Source organism: Crinia signifera, chromosome 9 (genome assembly GCF_055691185.1).
Source record: "Crinia signifera chromosome 9, ASM5569118v1, whole genome shotgun sequence".
NCBI lineage: Eukaryota > Metazoa > Chordata > Amphibia > Anura > Myobatrachidae > Crinia > Crinia signifera.
In genome coordinates this window covers 58,038,840-58,054,222 of record NC_139225.1, presented here as the reverse complement: position 1 = coordinate 58,054,222, position 15,383 = coordinate 58,038,840, and the positions used below count along the sequence as shown (strand labels likewise).

The window sequence follows — 15,383 nt, the reverse complement described above, 5'->3', positions numbered from 1 at the left end:
TTGTCCACCGCGTCCAGGTTACCTCAATAGGACAAGTCCCTTACACTACTCTGAGACAGGTCCAGGGCACAGGGCCCCCCAGGGCCAGCCTAGCAGAGCCACCCCATGGCACCACATTAGTGTGAAATTGAAGTGAAAGTAAAAGGGATAGGGGAAATTATATGTGATAAGACTTACCTAAGTAAGAGGTAATAATAAATGTGAAGGGTGCTACATATATATTAAACAAACTAAAGGGGTGATGGAAAGTGTACGATATGATGCCATGGAGCAGCCCAGCAACAGCTGCCCAAAGAGCCCTGAGCCCCAAACACAGTCCCACAGACTAACACTCAGCATATATGTATAGTAGGACTTACCCTCATAGTGCCAAGCTGAGGTGTGCAATTTTGAATGTTGGGACTCCAACCTGATTAAAAACAATCTGGGACAGGTGGGTGGGGTGCTAGTTAAGGAGGAAGGTGTCTCTAGTTCCTTCCAGTGTGTATGAATACACAATATATAGTACATAGGGGGAGGGGCCCTAAACTGCACACCCTGGACATATGAGGTGCTACCTGCTGAGACCTGTAATGCAGCAAGCAGGAGGAGGAGTTTGCACGTGCACACTAAATATAAATGCTAGACCTTTTAATATCTTTGCTATATTGCATTGGAGGTTATTAGCATAATGATGGCCATTATTATGGGCTTGTCCACCGCGTCCAGGTTACCTCAATAGGACAAGTCCCTAACACTACTCTGAGACAGGTCCAGGGCACAGGACCCCCCAGGCCAGCCCAGCAGAGCCACCCCATGGCACCACATTAGTGTGAAATTGAAGTGAAAGGAAAAGGTATAGGGGAAATTATATGTGATAAGACTTACCTTAGTAAGAGGTAATCCTGGAGTAATCCTGGAGTGCCTAGGTGCACAGTTTGGGAACCAATGGTCCAGAGGATTATTATTATTATTATTTTATTTCCTTATTTTTCTTATTATATCCCAGATCAAACAAATCAGAAAGTAAAAGTGACATGTAGTAGGCAGCTTTCTAAAACAATGTTAAAATAAAAGGCAGACACAATATACAATGGCTACATAAAACTGGTTTTTCGTATTTACATTGTAATATTTTCTCCTTTATAGGTGGGTCCTATTGCTGTTCGTCCACTGACAAAAGGAACACAGATTCTGCCAAGCCAAATGTTTCCAAAACTGCTTACGCAGGTAGGAACACATACTTTCATTATGTCAATCATAAACTAGCTGTCTATGTCTTCACTATTCTTAAGGTGCGTACACACGGGGGGGGGGGGAGATATATTGCTAGCAATATATTGCTTGCAATATATTACTGAGCAATATATTGCTCAGTGTCTCCTTTTCATCAGCGACCAGAGATGGTCGCTGATGAAAAGGAACCTCTGCTGGGGGAGCCACAGAGGTAATTAGCTGGTCGCAGGAGCAAGCTCCTGCGACCAGCGATTACAATGGGGCAGAAAACGGGAGCGCGCACCCGGCGATTCCCTGGTAATGTCTGATTGCCATCACCTGTAGTGAAACACCTTTCTTATCAATTACCTAGCTCCCCACAGGTGCTGGCAATCATACATTATCAGGGAAGTCCAGGAACAGACCATTTTCTCCCTCATGGAGAGGGTCAGGTAGGCAAGTATGTCTTACATTATGTCTTACATTATTACTCCTTATTTGTGAATTACTATTTTCTCAAGGAAGCTTTTAATAAGTGTTGTTTTATATATATATATATATATATATATATATATATATATTTTTTTTTTATTATTATTTTTACTTTAATGACATCGAGGGATGTAGGTTAGTCATTTTAATCAAAAAGGAGGAAATGAAAACCACCTGACTCAATACACATATTGGAGTCACTGTGCAGTGATTAGTGTGACAAACCACTGCAATCAGAGGTGCTTTAACCCTTTGCAGTCCTATTTTTGTTTTGCAATGCAAACAGTATGGTTTAAATGTCTCAATTATTTGCAATTTTTTTTAATTAAAAAATGGTCTACAGTGAATGTTGAACGATGTTAACCCCTTCAGTGGTGTTTTTTTTTAGGAGTACCTAAATAGGACAGGTTTTTCCTGTCCCAGAAAAACCGGCCACTAATGTGGTAGATGATTCCCAGCGCTCCCCTCCTGTGACCCCCCCCCCTCCCAGCCCCTCCGCTCCAGCGGTCTTCAGCCGAGCTCCCCTGCTGCTGCAGCTGCTTCCGATCATAGCAGCACACTGAACGGCAGCAGGCGGCAGGCTCGGGGGATGTTCTGGGCGGCTCGGGAGGACTCGGCGCCCAAAAACCCAAGCGATCCCGAGTCCTCCGAGCAGTGCCGAACATCCCCGAGCCTGCCGTCGTCTCTCCTGGAGTAATGGCGGCAGCAGGGGAGCTCCGGCGTGCGATCGCTGGAGCGAAGGTTAGGGGAAGCACAACAGTGGAGGTGGGGAGGGAGCGGCCTAGTGGGGGTCGCTGGTGAAGTGATGCACCAGTGGTGCACACCTGCAGGCACCACTGGCGCACACCTGTAGATTTGTGGCACTGCCACTGAAGGGGTTAATGTTCTTATTTGAAAGTGGTTCACCATTGGATCTGCTACTAGCACTAGGGCTGTTGAGCCTTTGCAGTCTCGCCCGCTCGGGCCCCCTCCTCTCTCCCGGCCACTGCTGAATCGCACAGCGCATTAGAGGGCTCAGACTCTATTGCGCATCTGCGACCATTTTTCCAGAATTCTGGGAGAGCTGCTGCCTTCATCAGGAGGGGTAAGTATTAAACAATGGGTACATTGCCCCCAATATAAATACAACTCTGACTGCATACCCTCCAACATGACCCAATGCTTTCGGTACACAATGTTCTGCTCCTGGACTTCCCTCTTAATGTATGAGTGCCATCACTTGTGTGGAACTAGGTAATTGACGAGAAGGGTGTTTCAACTCAGGTGACGGCACTCATACATTAAGAGGGAAGCCCAGGAACAGAGCATCGTGTACCGAATGCAATGGGTCATGTTGGAGGGTATGTGACTGCACTATTAGTATGGGCCACAACTAGGAATTCCCAGGGCTAATGCTAAGTACAGTAGGTTTAAACAAAGCAGTGGGAGCAATGAGTGATTTTTCTAGGCACTTGTGCAATAAGAAACATACTTCTCATACTTGCTCATTGAGAGGGAAACTTGCAGACTAAAGTGAAGCTTGATTACTTAAGTGACTTGTGAGGTGGAAACTGAAGCAGTTGTTCCTTGCCTGTTACCTTCTCTCCTCTTTCATATCACAAGCTCTCTCACTCTGTTTTCTACCACATCCTCGCAAATCTACAACAGACGTTGTCTGTCTTCCAAAATCCCTGCTCTCTGTCTGCTTTCACTAACCTACCCTCTCACCTCTGGTCCTCATGACTGTTAATCTCTTAACTTCACTTTCTCCTACCGCTCTTCCCCCCTCCCATCACATACCTATCCTGACCACTTGCCCCTGCACCCCCACCCTCCCAACGACCCCCCCTCACTTCTGCAATCCCAAAAACCTTATCCACATAAATACACAACCCACCCCCCTCTTTCCTGTGCCCTATGGAACGCCAGATCCATCTGCAACAAACTCCCTGCCATCCATGACCTATTCATCTCTAGTGCATTCCACCTCCTTGCTATCACCGAGACCTGGCCATCCACCTCTGATTATGTCTCTCCAGCTGCTCTCTCCCTTGGTGGCCTCTCTTTCTCTCACACCCCCAGGCCTGGCGGTCGCCAAGGTGGCGGCGTGGGGTTTCTCCTCTCAGTCTCATGCACCTACAGTGTCATTCACCCTGAACCCTCTCTCCTTTTCTCCTCCTTTGAGTCTTACTCCATCTGTCGGTACTACCCCTACCACCTCCATGTCGCTGCAATCTACCGCCCCCCAGGCCCCATCTCCCAATTTATTGACAACTTCACCACCTGGCTTCCACACTTCCTCTCCTCTGACCTGCCATCTGTCATTATTGGTGACTTCAACATCCCTTTGGATAACCCCGCTGATCCTGGCACCTCCAAACTCCTCTCTCTCTGCTCCTCTCTTGGCCTCAGTGGACTACCTCTCCCACCCACATCCAAGAACACTCCCTCGATCTCGTCTTCTCTCGCTCTTGTTCCCTTACTGACTACACTATCTCGGCTTTTCCTCTCTCTGACCATCACCTCATCTCCTTCTCCCTCACTACTTCCCCCTCTCCCACCCCCCCTCCCAAGCGCATTGTCTCACGGCATAACGTCAACACGCTGTGTCCTCTTTTCGCCCCAATCGCCGTCATGTCCTGCCCCAACCTCGCCGCCCTATCCTCGGCATTGGACTCTGCATGCCCTCCCTCCTCTATCCCCCTTCGATGCTCCAACCCCCAACCGTGGCACTCCCCTATAACCCGATTCCTTAAAAAGTGCTCTCGCACTACTGAGCGCTTCTGGAAGAAATCACGCTCCGATTATCTCCATTTCAAATTCATTCTTTCCTCCTTCAGCTCTGCCCTTGCTCTGGCCAAGGAATCATACTTTAAGTCCCTCATCCTTTCCCAATCGTCCAACCCCCGCAGGCTCTTCGCCACCTTTAACTCCTTGTTCTCCCCCCCTCCTCCAGCTCTTCCGTCCTCCATCGTAGCCGCTGATTTTGCTACCTACTTTTCAACCAAAATCTCCTCTCTCAGGACTGCCATCACTGCTGCCATGACCTCACCCTCTCCCTCCTCCCCTCCTACATCTCCACTCCCCTCCTTCCCAACCCTGTCCTCATTTTACCCCACCACTGCCGCTGAAGTCCACTCTATCCTTCAATCCGCTTCTCCCTCCACCTGCCCGCTCGATCCTATCCCCTCCAATATTATCCGTCGTCTCAGTCCGTCAGTCTGCTCTCACCTGGCTCACCTCTTTAATCTTTCCCTATCCTCTGGGATCTTCCCTTCCTCCTTCAAACACGCTCTTGTCTCCCCAAGTCTCAAAAAAACAAATCTGGACCCCAACTCTCCATCCAACTACAGGTTCATCTCCCTCCTCCCTTTTGCCTCCAAGCTCCTAGAATGTCTGACCTATAATCGTCTCCTAAGCCACCTTACTGCTAACTCCATTCTAGACCCCCTCCAATCCGGGTTCCGCCCTTTACATTCCACTGAAACTGCCCTGACCAAAGTCACTAACGAGCTACTATCAGCTAAATCCAAAGGCCTCTTCTCTATCCTTATCCAGCTTGATCTGCCTTTGACACTGTTGACCACCCTCTCCTGCTCAACACCCTCTGCTCCTTTGGCATCACTGGCACAGTCTTCTCCTGGTTCACCTCATACCTCTCCGATCGCTCCGTCTCCACTCCAAGCTCCTCCTCTCCTACTACCCCGCAGCCAGTCGGTGTTCCCCATGGGTCAGTCCTTGGCCCTCTCCTCTTCTCCCTCTACACCACCTCTCTGGGCACCCTCATCAGCTCCTATGGTTTCCATTACCACCTTTATGCTGATGATACCCTAATCTATCTCTCCTCCCCCGACCTATCCCCATCACTCCTGTCCAAGGTCTCCTAATGCCTCACGGCCATCTCAGCCTGGATGACCCAAAACTTCCTGAAACTAAACATGGCTAAAACTGAACTTCTAATCTTCCATCCCCCGAACATCCCCTCTTCTCCCTCTATCTCCACCAGCATTGGTGGAGCCGAGATCACCTCCACCGACCAAACGCGCTGCCTCGGTGTCATCATTGACTCCTCCCTCTCTTTCACCCCCCACATTCGTGCTGTCTCACAGTCTTGCCACTTTCACCTACGCAACATCTCATGCATCAGACCATTCCTCTCCACTGACGCGACCAAAATTCTCATTCACTCTCTTGTCATCTCCCGCCTTGACTACTGCAACATCCTTCTCTCTGGGCTACCTCTCACCCGCCTCGCACCTCTCCAATCTATTCTTAACGCTGCAGCTAGGCTCATCTTCCTTTCCCGCCACTCTACCTTCGCCTCCCCCATCTGTCTAACTCTCCACTGGCTCCCCATTCCTTTCCGAGTTCTCTTTAAACTCCTCACCACCACCTACAAGGCTCTCTCCTCCTCCACCCTCCTCCATCCGCTTCACTGATCTCTATCCACACTCCCTCCCGTCCTCTTCGCTCCGTCGCTGACCGCCGACTGACCTCTCACCTAATCACCTCCTCCCACTCCCGTGTCCAAGACTTCTCTCGCACTGCCACCCTGCACTAGAACAACCTCCTGTCATCCATCAGGCTTTCTGATTCCCTTACCTCCTTCAAGCGCTCCTCTCAAAACCCAACTCTTTGATCCTCCTATCCTGCCTCCGTTCCCATCCGTTCCTACCTATGCTATTGTTTTTTGTTCGTCCACCCACCTCCTTTTAGTATGTTAACTCTTATGAGTAGGGCCCTTCTTCCACACGTACTCACCCTACCTCTTTACCTCACCTGTGCTCCTGTCCTGTTCTTCCCTTCCTCTACTTCATCTTCAGTCTCCTCGACAAATTCGACACCTACTACTGAACTGATGCTGATTTTAGTTCTACCAGCTATACCCCTATTTATGCTGTATTTTATCAACACACCCTGTACGTTACCTTGTAATTTGTTTTTTGTTTGCTATGTACAGCGCTGTGCACACTTTGTGGCGCCTTATAAATAAATGTACTACTACTTCTATAGGTGCGTACAGATGCATCGACTTGCTTTTGCTTTCCCCTCTCCACCACCTTTCGATTTTGCTTGATTGGGGTTTTCACTGAAATGTTCCTTACGATCCTCGTAAAGTCCCCCCATACACTATGTGATTTGTGCTCAATTTCACCCGACTCCGGCGGAAAGGACAGAGAAATTGGGAGAAATCACCCCAAATAGCATGTATATGACATCTGATCCAAAGCTGTACGAATGATCTCCGGGTTGGACCCCCTCCCAGTGGCTGGGAGCGGGATTGCATGTGATACATCGCATGTAGAAGGGTCGCATGTGATGTATCACATGCGATACTGCCACCTGGGAGGAGGGGGATTGGATGCGACTAATTCTGCAGAGGAAGTCGCATAGTGTAGGGGTCTGACGAAAAGCTATAAAGCATTTTGCTATAATGTTAACTGGCTAATTAGCAGTTTAAATAAATAAATAAAATGTGAGGACATATTGTGACCAGAAAGTAGAATGCTATTTTGCTACAAATGAGAGACTAAGAAGTTATTGGTTAGGAAGAATAAGGGCTATAAATCATCTTGCTATCATGTATATTGGCTAATCGCATACATCCATTGTGCAAATACACACATCACACAATCAGTAAACAAAAATCCTTCATTTGAATGTGCGGTATAAACTTGTGAACTGCAGAATTATTTTTTTTCTATCGGGAGGGTACATTTTATATTAGATATTTACATTAGAAACAAAAAGAAGAACCATATACAGTATACAAAATTGCACACTGCACTAGGATTACGTCCATTAAACATTGTCATATTTTTCTATGCCCATTACATGTTCTATTGTAATGACACACACTGTAATGCCTCTTACACATTATACTCAGGGCCAGCTTTAAGCATTTGCCTGGGGGGACCAGCCACTGGAGGGCGGGACTTGGGAGCAGATGAGCAATGGGGCTTTTCGCAACCGCCCCCCCCCCCCCGGGCCCTTGGAGCGTCGCGGCAGCTGCAACTCTCCCCTCCCTTTTGGAGCAACCTGGCTGCGGCCTCAACTCTCCCCCCTGTGAGTGGGGTGAGTTGGTAAGCGGTGCACCCACCTGGGGTGCTCCTGGGGTGCTGTGATACCTGATTATACCACACACTATAATGCCAATTACACATGATGGCATACACCGTAAAACCCATTACATATGATGGCACACACCGAAAGTTCTCAGAGTTATGTCAGCGTGGTGGGGGGCAGCATGAGGGTGCACAGTGCCACACACAAAAAGAGAAGGGTGCATTTTGAGGTTTTAAAAAGATCAGGATGCGGCACCCTGCAAAAGAAGCTTAGAGGGAACACTAAATTTGTACACACTCCACTCAATCTAATTTAATCTTGGCCTCGACACACTAAGGACCAGATGTATCAATCATCAAAAAGTGATCAAGTGGAGAGTGACAAACAACCAACCAATCAGCTCTTATCTGTCATTTTTTAATCCCAGCCTGTAACATGACAGGTCGGAGCTGATTGGCTGGATGTTTTTCACTCTCCTCTTTTCTCACTTTTTAAGCTTGATACATCTGGCCCTTAAAAAGAGAGTCATATTTCTTAACCCTTTGTCAAAATATGTGTGAAAATTGCCAAGCAAACATTTTTATACATCATAATGACATGTAATGTGTACCTTATTACCTTTTTTTACACAGCCTTTTTTACTTGAATTTATATAACAAATGTGAGCGACGTTGGCATTTTTAGCAGATATTTTATACATCTTTTATAGAGATATTGGCACTCAAAGAGTTAACTAAAATTTGTCTGGTGCATTCAAGATCAGTGGCACATTTTTTAATGGGTGCAGTGTTGGTGCACACAAGTCCCCTCCTGAGTCCTGCGATGAAGGCAGCAGCACTGTGGAAATCTGAACATCAGTGAATGAGCATTCGAGTCTCAGCACTCTAATGCTCAGACTGTATAGCGCTGCACTGCACAGCCTGACTGCCTGGAGAGAGGAGGGGTCCTGGATGGAGAAGGCTGAACCCAGGCCTCCCCCTCTCCTAAAATGCCCTTGGACCTCAGCTTCTCAGATTACTGCCTCAGACTGCTGCACTGTGGTTGGTGGGGACCCACTCTGTCAGCTGTTCCGCAGCACCAAATTCAGCAAATCTCCAGTTTTAATCAGTTCATTCAGCGCCAGCTCTTCACAGCAGACTTAGATGCTTTGGATACTTTTACCCCTCTTTTGGTTGTAGTTCTTCCAGACAGCTCACTGCTTTGATTATAAGCCATTAATGTGTTGGTTTGCTCTATACAGATTGTTATTATGTAGCACAATTTGATTAATTGCATCTATGAACCTGCTTTGCCAGGTTGCAGGTGATTAGACTATTAATGAGGATAGATCTGACTGGTGAACAATTTAATTCATTGTATATCTGTATTCTAGTCATATGATATGTTTGATGGTACAGTAAATTATCCAATGTATTTGTAATTCTTAAAGTAATTAGAATTAGATGTTTTGCTGGGGCAGGACAAACCAGGGAAGGAGAGAGAGAGAACCTACTCCCAGGCAATGGGGCCCTCCGTGGTTTCCCCTGTACCTCTGTGGCAGTCCAACCATCTAGAAGTATACAAGGTCGTATATTGGCAGTTGGATTGGGATAAAGATTCCAGGACCATGCAGCTTTATTTTTTTAAAGAATGATAAATGTTGGACTTTGATTCTGAAAAGAAAAATGCTGCAGACTTCTGGGAAGAGCACTCTTTACTTTCAAGCCCCACTCATTCATTTATAAATTTAAGGCTGCATGCTAGGGAGGCTAATCCCGGGATCAGGATCGGCAGGATCCTGGGATCTTAGCCTAAAATAGGGGGGATTTTAATCCTAGGATTGAAGCTCTCAGGGGGTTATTCTGGTTGATTCCACCAAACCCCGCCGTGCGAATGGTTGGCAGCCGCCACCCATTCGCAAGCACGATTATGGATGTTACACAGTAACATCCATTCGCAGGCCAGGGGTATCCACCCACATCTTTAAATGGTTGCCGACATTTACATTCAAGGTGTGTGTGTGTGTGTGTGTATGTGTGTGTATTTATTGTAGTATTCAGCTGTGGATCTACAAGTCATGGTCATGCTCGGGAGGGGAAACCCTACACTGTCTTCTTAACATTGTGCAAAAAAACACATAATTCAATTACTAAAAAAATCACACCTTGCTGAAAAATTTGCAGGTACTTGTTTCCTAGCAGGGCGCTCACTAAGCTATTTGCTTAGTGGGCTATTCTGCGTAGTGAAATCACATCGCACATCGCATCGCATGGCTTTTTGTGCCTTGCGATGTGTGCGATGCGATCTCAGTAGTTAATTAAGTTAATTTATTCACTGCACCCTGAGTGAAATCGCATTGCACATCGTGTGAGATGTGAGATGAGATGTGAGATGCAATCTCAGTAGCTCATATGGTAAAACACCTAAAACACCACCACTCTCCACGTCACCCCGAAGCGTGGCGAGCTGCGGCGGAACGCGTTCTCCGACCTTTTCATACCCCCACTATCCACGTCGGCGTGGAGTTGATTTTATATAGTGTGGCGAGCGCAGCGAGCCACCAAGCCCAAAGCGTGGTGAGGGGAGGCGGAATACATGTAAAGTACCAATTTGTACATTCCTGTTACCAAAAATCAAAAATTGCAATTGATTTCCACTTACTGCTAAAAATTTGCACCCTGTTACATTTGCAGTTTTGCACTAAAAGTCGCACATTTCACATGTGTGACTTGGTACTATCTTGGCCCAAAATCTTTATCTTTATGGCCAGTTTTACTCAGTACCGGAATATCAAATAGGCAGAGCAAGCACCATCCTATGGGCCCACTGCTTTTTGTTGGCCCCACACCACAGAACATACTGTATTAATGTAAAAAGCTCTTTATCTGTCTCTTCTCTTAGGGCAGTATACAATGAGAACAATTCACCGTGTTTTATGGCGAGTTTGTGCTTTTCTCGTGTTGGACGGAGACTTTTGCTCTCAGAAAGCGAGCAACCCTATTCAATGTGCAAAAACGGTTTAGTGTATAGAAACACAAAGTGGTCAGATCCCTCCACCAGTGCAAAGAGATAAAGAAATATTACGTCCCTACTGTGTAGGTGGCGTCTCCTCTTCTCCGCCTCCGTAACCAGGGTTTGGTATAATCAAAAACTTTCCCTGAGGACTGTACTCGGGTCTTTGTCTCTCTTCTCCCTGTATATGGGCCAACTTCCCCGGTGTATCAAGCCGTGGTCGTTAAACAGGGATATAAGCACAAGTAGAACCGAATAGTGTAGTAATTTTAATAAGCAAGAAAATTTTTTCCAATAAAACATGCAATAAAGTAGAATAAAACTTTCTTTTAAGATAGAGCCAGGTGAGTGTAGGGATAGAAAGGTGGACAATTACCCTTTCAGATGGAGAACTGGTTTTTAGGCAGCTCTCAAACTCGTATAAACGGCAAGCAGTCTTTTAGGCAGGTACCGGTTTCCTTCTCCCAAAGGCTGGATGGTAATACAGGATGTCCCCCTTGCGGTCCACACACGCTCTCCCAGCTTCCTCCAACGCGTTTCAACCTCCACTGAGGTCTTTGTCAAGGAGTGTAATGGCTGAAAATCTGGGTCCGTTTTTATCCTCTGGATGCCCAATCCAGAGGTCTCAAGTACCCCATGTGATCAGCGCATAGTCTTCCTGGTTCTGCTGTCATCTGTTGTCTAACCTGCCCCACTTCCGGCAGGCACGTGCCCCACTTCCGGTGTATGCACGTTAATGTTTATAGTCCCCTGTGCAACCTGCGTCATGCGCCCGCAGTTCCTAGTTTCTGAGTGTCCGGTCTCAGCACTTTCTTGCTCTCACCAAGTGCGCTGTACGCCCGTAGTTCCCAGTCTGTATGTGTCAGGTCTCAGCGTTTCCTTGCTCTCACCAGGTGCGCCGATTCGCAGTCTTTTCTTGTTTACACCACGTATATTCTGATCACTCGTTTCTGAATGAAGTTCCGGGCGCCATCTTTATTTAGGGAAGGTTGTGCCAGCACTTCACATTATGTTTAGGAGGATCGCCAAAAGAGAATAAAAGATGTAAAATGGGTTAGGATTTGATTCATATTATAAAAACAGTGCATGCAATAAAAAGGTTTATTTCATAATATGAGTGATAAAATATTTTAATATTAAAATGTTCAAGTATTTTCCCCGTTTCTAAAAATTATTTGTAAAAAAATATTTTTTTTAAAAATCAAAGAAACTCAATACAGACTTTGAGCTAAAATGGTTTCTTTGATTTTTAAAAAAAAATATTTTTTACAAATAATTTTTAGAAACGGGGAAAATCTCCATCTGAAAGGGTAATTGTCCACCTTTCTATCCCTACACTCACCTGGCTCTATCTTAAAAGAAAGTTTTATTCTACTTTATTGCATGTTTTATTGGAAATTTTTTTCTTGCTTATTAAAATCACTACACTATTCGGTTCTACTTGTGCTTATATCCCTGTTTAACGACCACGGCTTGATACACCAGGGAAGTTGGCCCATATACAGGGAGAAGAGAGACAAAGACCCGAGTACAGTCCTCAGGGAAAGTTTTTGATTATACCAAACCCTGGTTACGGTGGCGGAGAAGAGGAGACGCCACATACACAGTAGGGACGTAATATTTCTCTATCTCTTTGCGCTGGTGGAGGGATCTGACCACTTTGTGTTTCTATACACTAAACCGTTTTTGCATACTTATCCCGGGGTGTGGGGACACCTCAGGTTTTGATCCCTACCGCTAGCTGCAGTGCTACTACATTTGCGCAGACTTTGGGGAGATCTCAACTCACACTACTTTGCCTATTCAATGTGCACTTCTCGACGTCTTTCTGAGTGATTTTCGTCGTGTCTCCCGTGTAGCAATTCTCCATCTTTTCATGGAGAAGTGGAATGTGAACTATTAAAATAAAAGGTTTTTTGTTTTAATTTTGGTGTAAAAAAATCAGAAATTTTATTCTGTGCATGCTATTTTTATTCATGTGCTTATAGCACATGAATATATATTTTAATTTTTTTTTTTACACAGAGCAGCCAGCAGGGGGCCGGGAACCGCTCATTAGATATTCATATATTCACTGCACCCGATCATTACATATGCATGATCGGGAGCATTGACTATACCCGGTCCCCTGCTGGTTCTGGGGGGGGGGTGCAGCTTGTGCTGCCTGGGTCCCGGGGAGCCCTCCTCCCCTCCTCTAAAGTTCTGGGGCAGGCAGGGAGACTTCAATCTCCCTGCCTGCCACCATCCCACGGCTCCCTGCCGCGGACGCTCGTCCACTGCATTGGTTGAGATTCGCCGCGAGGGGCAACTTGCCCCTCCGACATTGAATACAGGGAGAGCGAGTGGCAGCCAGCCCTCCGGAACACAGCGAGTGTGCAGCGAATCCTAAACAGGATTCGCTGCACACGGCGATATTTTATATTGAATACTGCCCTAATCTTTGTCATCTATCATGTACTACTTCTTTAGGAATAGTACCCAGTAACAATTTAAAGTACATAAGTCATAGACATCAGATTCACAGTATAGTTCCCAGATTGTAGACTGTTGGTTGGTAGAATGAAACTATTAGGAGATATTTAGCCAGATAATTTCAGAGATTTTGACAGGCTATGGGCCTCAACAGGGTTTACTCTGCAAATGTGATACTGTACTTCCTGTGAGTCATCTTGTGGTGTAGTTAAGGCCCCCATACATTATGTGATTTGGGCCAGATTTCACCCAATTCTGGCAGATCAGGCCAAGAAATCAGGTGAAATCACCCCAAATCGCATGTGTATGACATCCGTTCCAATGCGTGGTCCTGTGTGCATGGGACCGGAGACAGAGGTCGGATAAATTAGATAAATAATTTGTGCAACCATCAGTGGCACATTGTGGGTGCTAAAAACGTGATATGGTCCACACCGTTGACACACACCTATCTGCAAAGTGGGAAGTGCTGGACTGGAGAAACGCTCTTCCCGCTCTGCATCCCCTGCTGCAGCAGCAGGTGAGAGATTTGAAAACTCCCTTACAAATAAATGGGAATGGCCAATCAGCTGCCGCCCATTCATTTGAATGTTTTTTGATTTTTTTTATTCTCCTGCCCCTACAGCTCCTGGGAGATCTTACATGTTATACATCAAGAATGTAAAAAGTAAGTGACAGACACACACAAGTGTCTGTCCCTTTAAGAAGCGCAAATCCGTTCAGTAATTAAATGACCAATTCATAATGGTAAAAAATAAACGATTTTTATTAAAATAACATAAAAAATAAGAATTCATAACAATTCATAACCCCCCCCTTTCACAGTACATGTGCACAATGACAATAGACAAACAGAACAAACAACATGAAACATAGAATAAAAGCTGATTTAGCTGGGATGCCGTATGTTAAAGTCACTTAGATTTGTGGCAATGGAAAGGCAAATGAGGCTTTGTGTGCAAAAATAGCAAGAGGCTTATAAGGTGCTTGATATAGTTACCAGTCCTGTAAACTTGATATGCGCTGTTTCAACACAATTGTGGAACCCAGGTCAGTCTCTCCAAGTTACCAGAGGTGTACTCCGGAAGATAGCAGCGTAGGGGACCTCTCCTGCTGGACCAGCCAGCGGTGTGGGTATTTGTAATCCAAAAGGTTTGCGCTTCTGCAAAGTAAATACAGGACCAGTATATAATGTGGGCTCAAATACGCGTTTCTCCGCCTGTCGCTGGAATCGGCGGCTTCCTCAGTCTGAGCCCAAAGGTTCAAGATATGCATTTTTATAGTAGCGCTGTTCGCGCCTTTCCTTCTACCCATATTTCCGGGTTTGCACTCCAAGCCTCACTTTCGTTTACATGTATTTATAGGCTCCCGCGGCCATTTTGTCCCTTGCGTTTCAAGCCTCATTTGCGCTCCGGGATCATACTTATTATTAGCCTACAGGTACATGCCTCATTTAAATATAGCGAAAATTAATTTCATATTTTAACCACAATCGCAGTCCATAATGCCCATCAAAAATCCACCATGCCTCAATCTTATACTGTTTTTAGTGTGTATTTGCCTCTTTACTCATTTGTTTCATTAGTAATGCCACAGCAATTGTCATATCCAGCCGGCATCCTTAAAGGGACATACTCACATGCAACACAAAAAAACATAACATCAAAAAATCCCCAAAAATTATTATTATTACTACATAAATATAAATAATAATATTAAATAATATATTTTTAATTAGAAATTCATAACAATTATTAGAAAGCACCTGCATATGCATATAATGATCACAAAAAATTCTCATAAAGAACTAATGATAAGGTGACTATTTTTGGTACATTATGACTTATGCAACAATATTTACATGCTAGGACATAGGGCTAACCGTCCAGAGGAGTGTATTTTCATAGGACGACGAATATAGGATCAACTTATAAACTAAAAGGACACACTCACATATAAAAATACATGTGCGTATACAGAATCCAGATATTAAATAAATTATAACATCCAAAATATGCACCCTAGAATAAATTCATATTTAATAAATTAAATTAAATTAATAGATAAACCTTATCCCGCCCCATACCCCCTATCTCACCCATAATTAGCCATAGGTCATGAAACACATATTCACATGTCCCATGGCACATAGTGATGATGACACATCCACCCTAACCCCAACAGATCCT

General features: G+C 45.4%; 1 long non-coding RNA gene across 1 annotated transcript in view; it reads left to right on the top strand.

Moving 5' to 3' along the window:
- The first annotated feature begins 1,129 nt into the window (after nt 1-1,129).
- Nucleotides 1,130-15,383, top strand: part of LOC146036595 (uncharacterized) — a 48,441-nt gene continuing 34,187 nt past the window's right edge. Inside the window, exon 1 of the long non-coding RNA XR_014460874.1 lies at nt 1,130-1,209. This is a non-coding gene — a long non-coding RNA (uncharacterized LOC146036595). The remainder of the gene's footprint in view (nt 1,210-15,383) is intronic.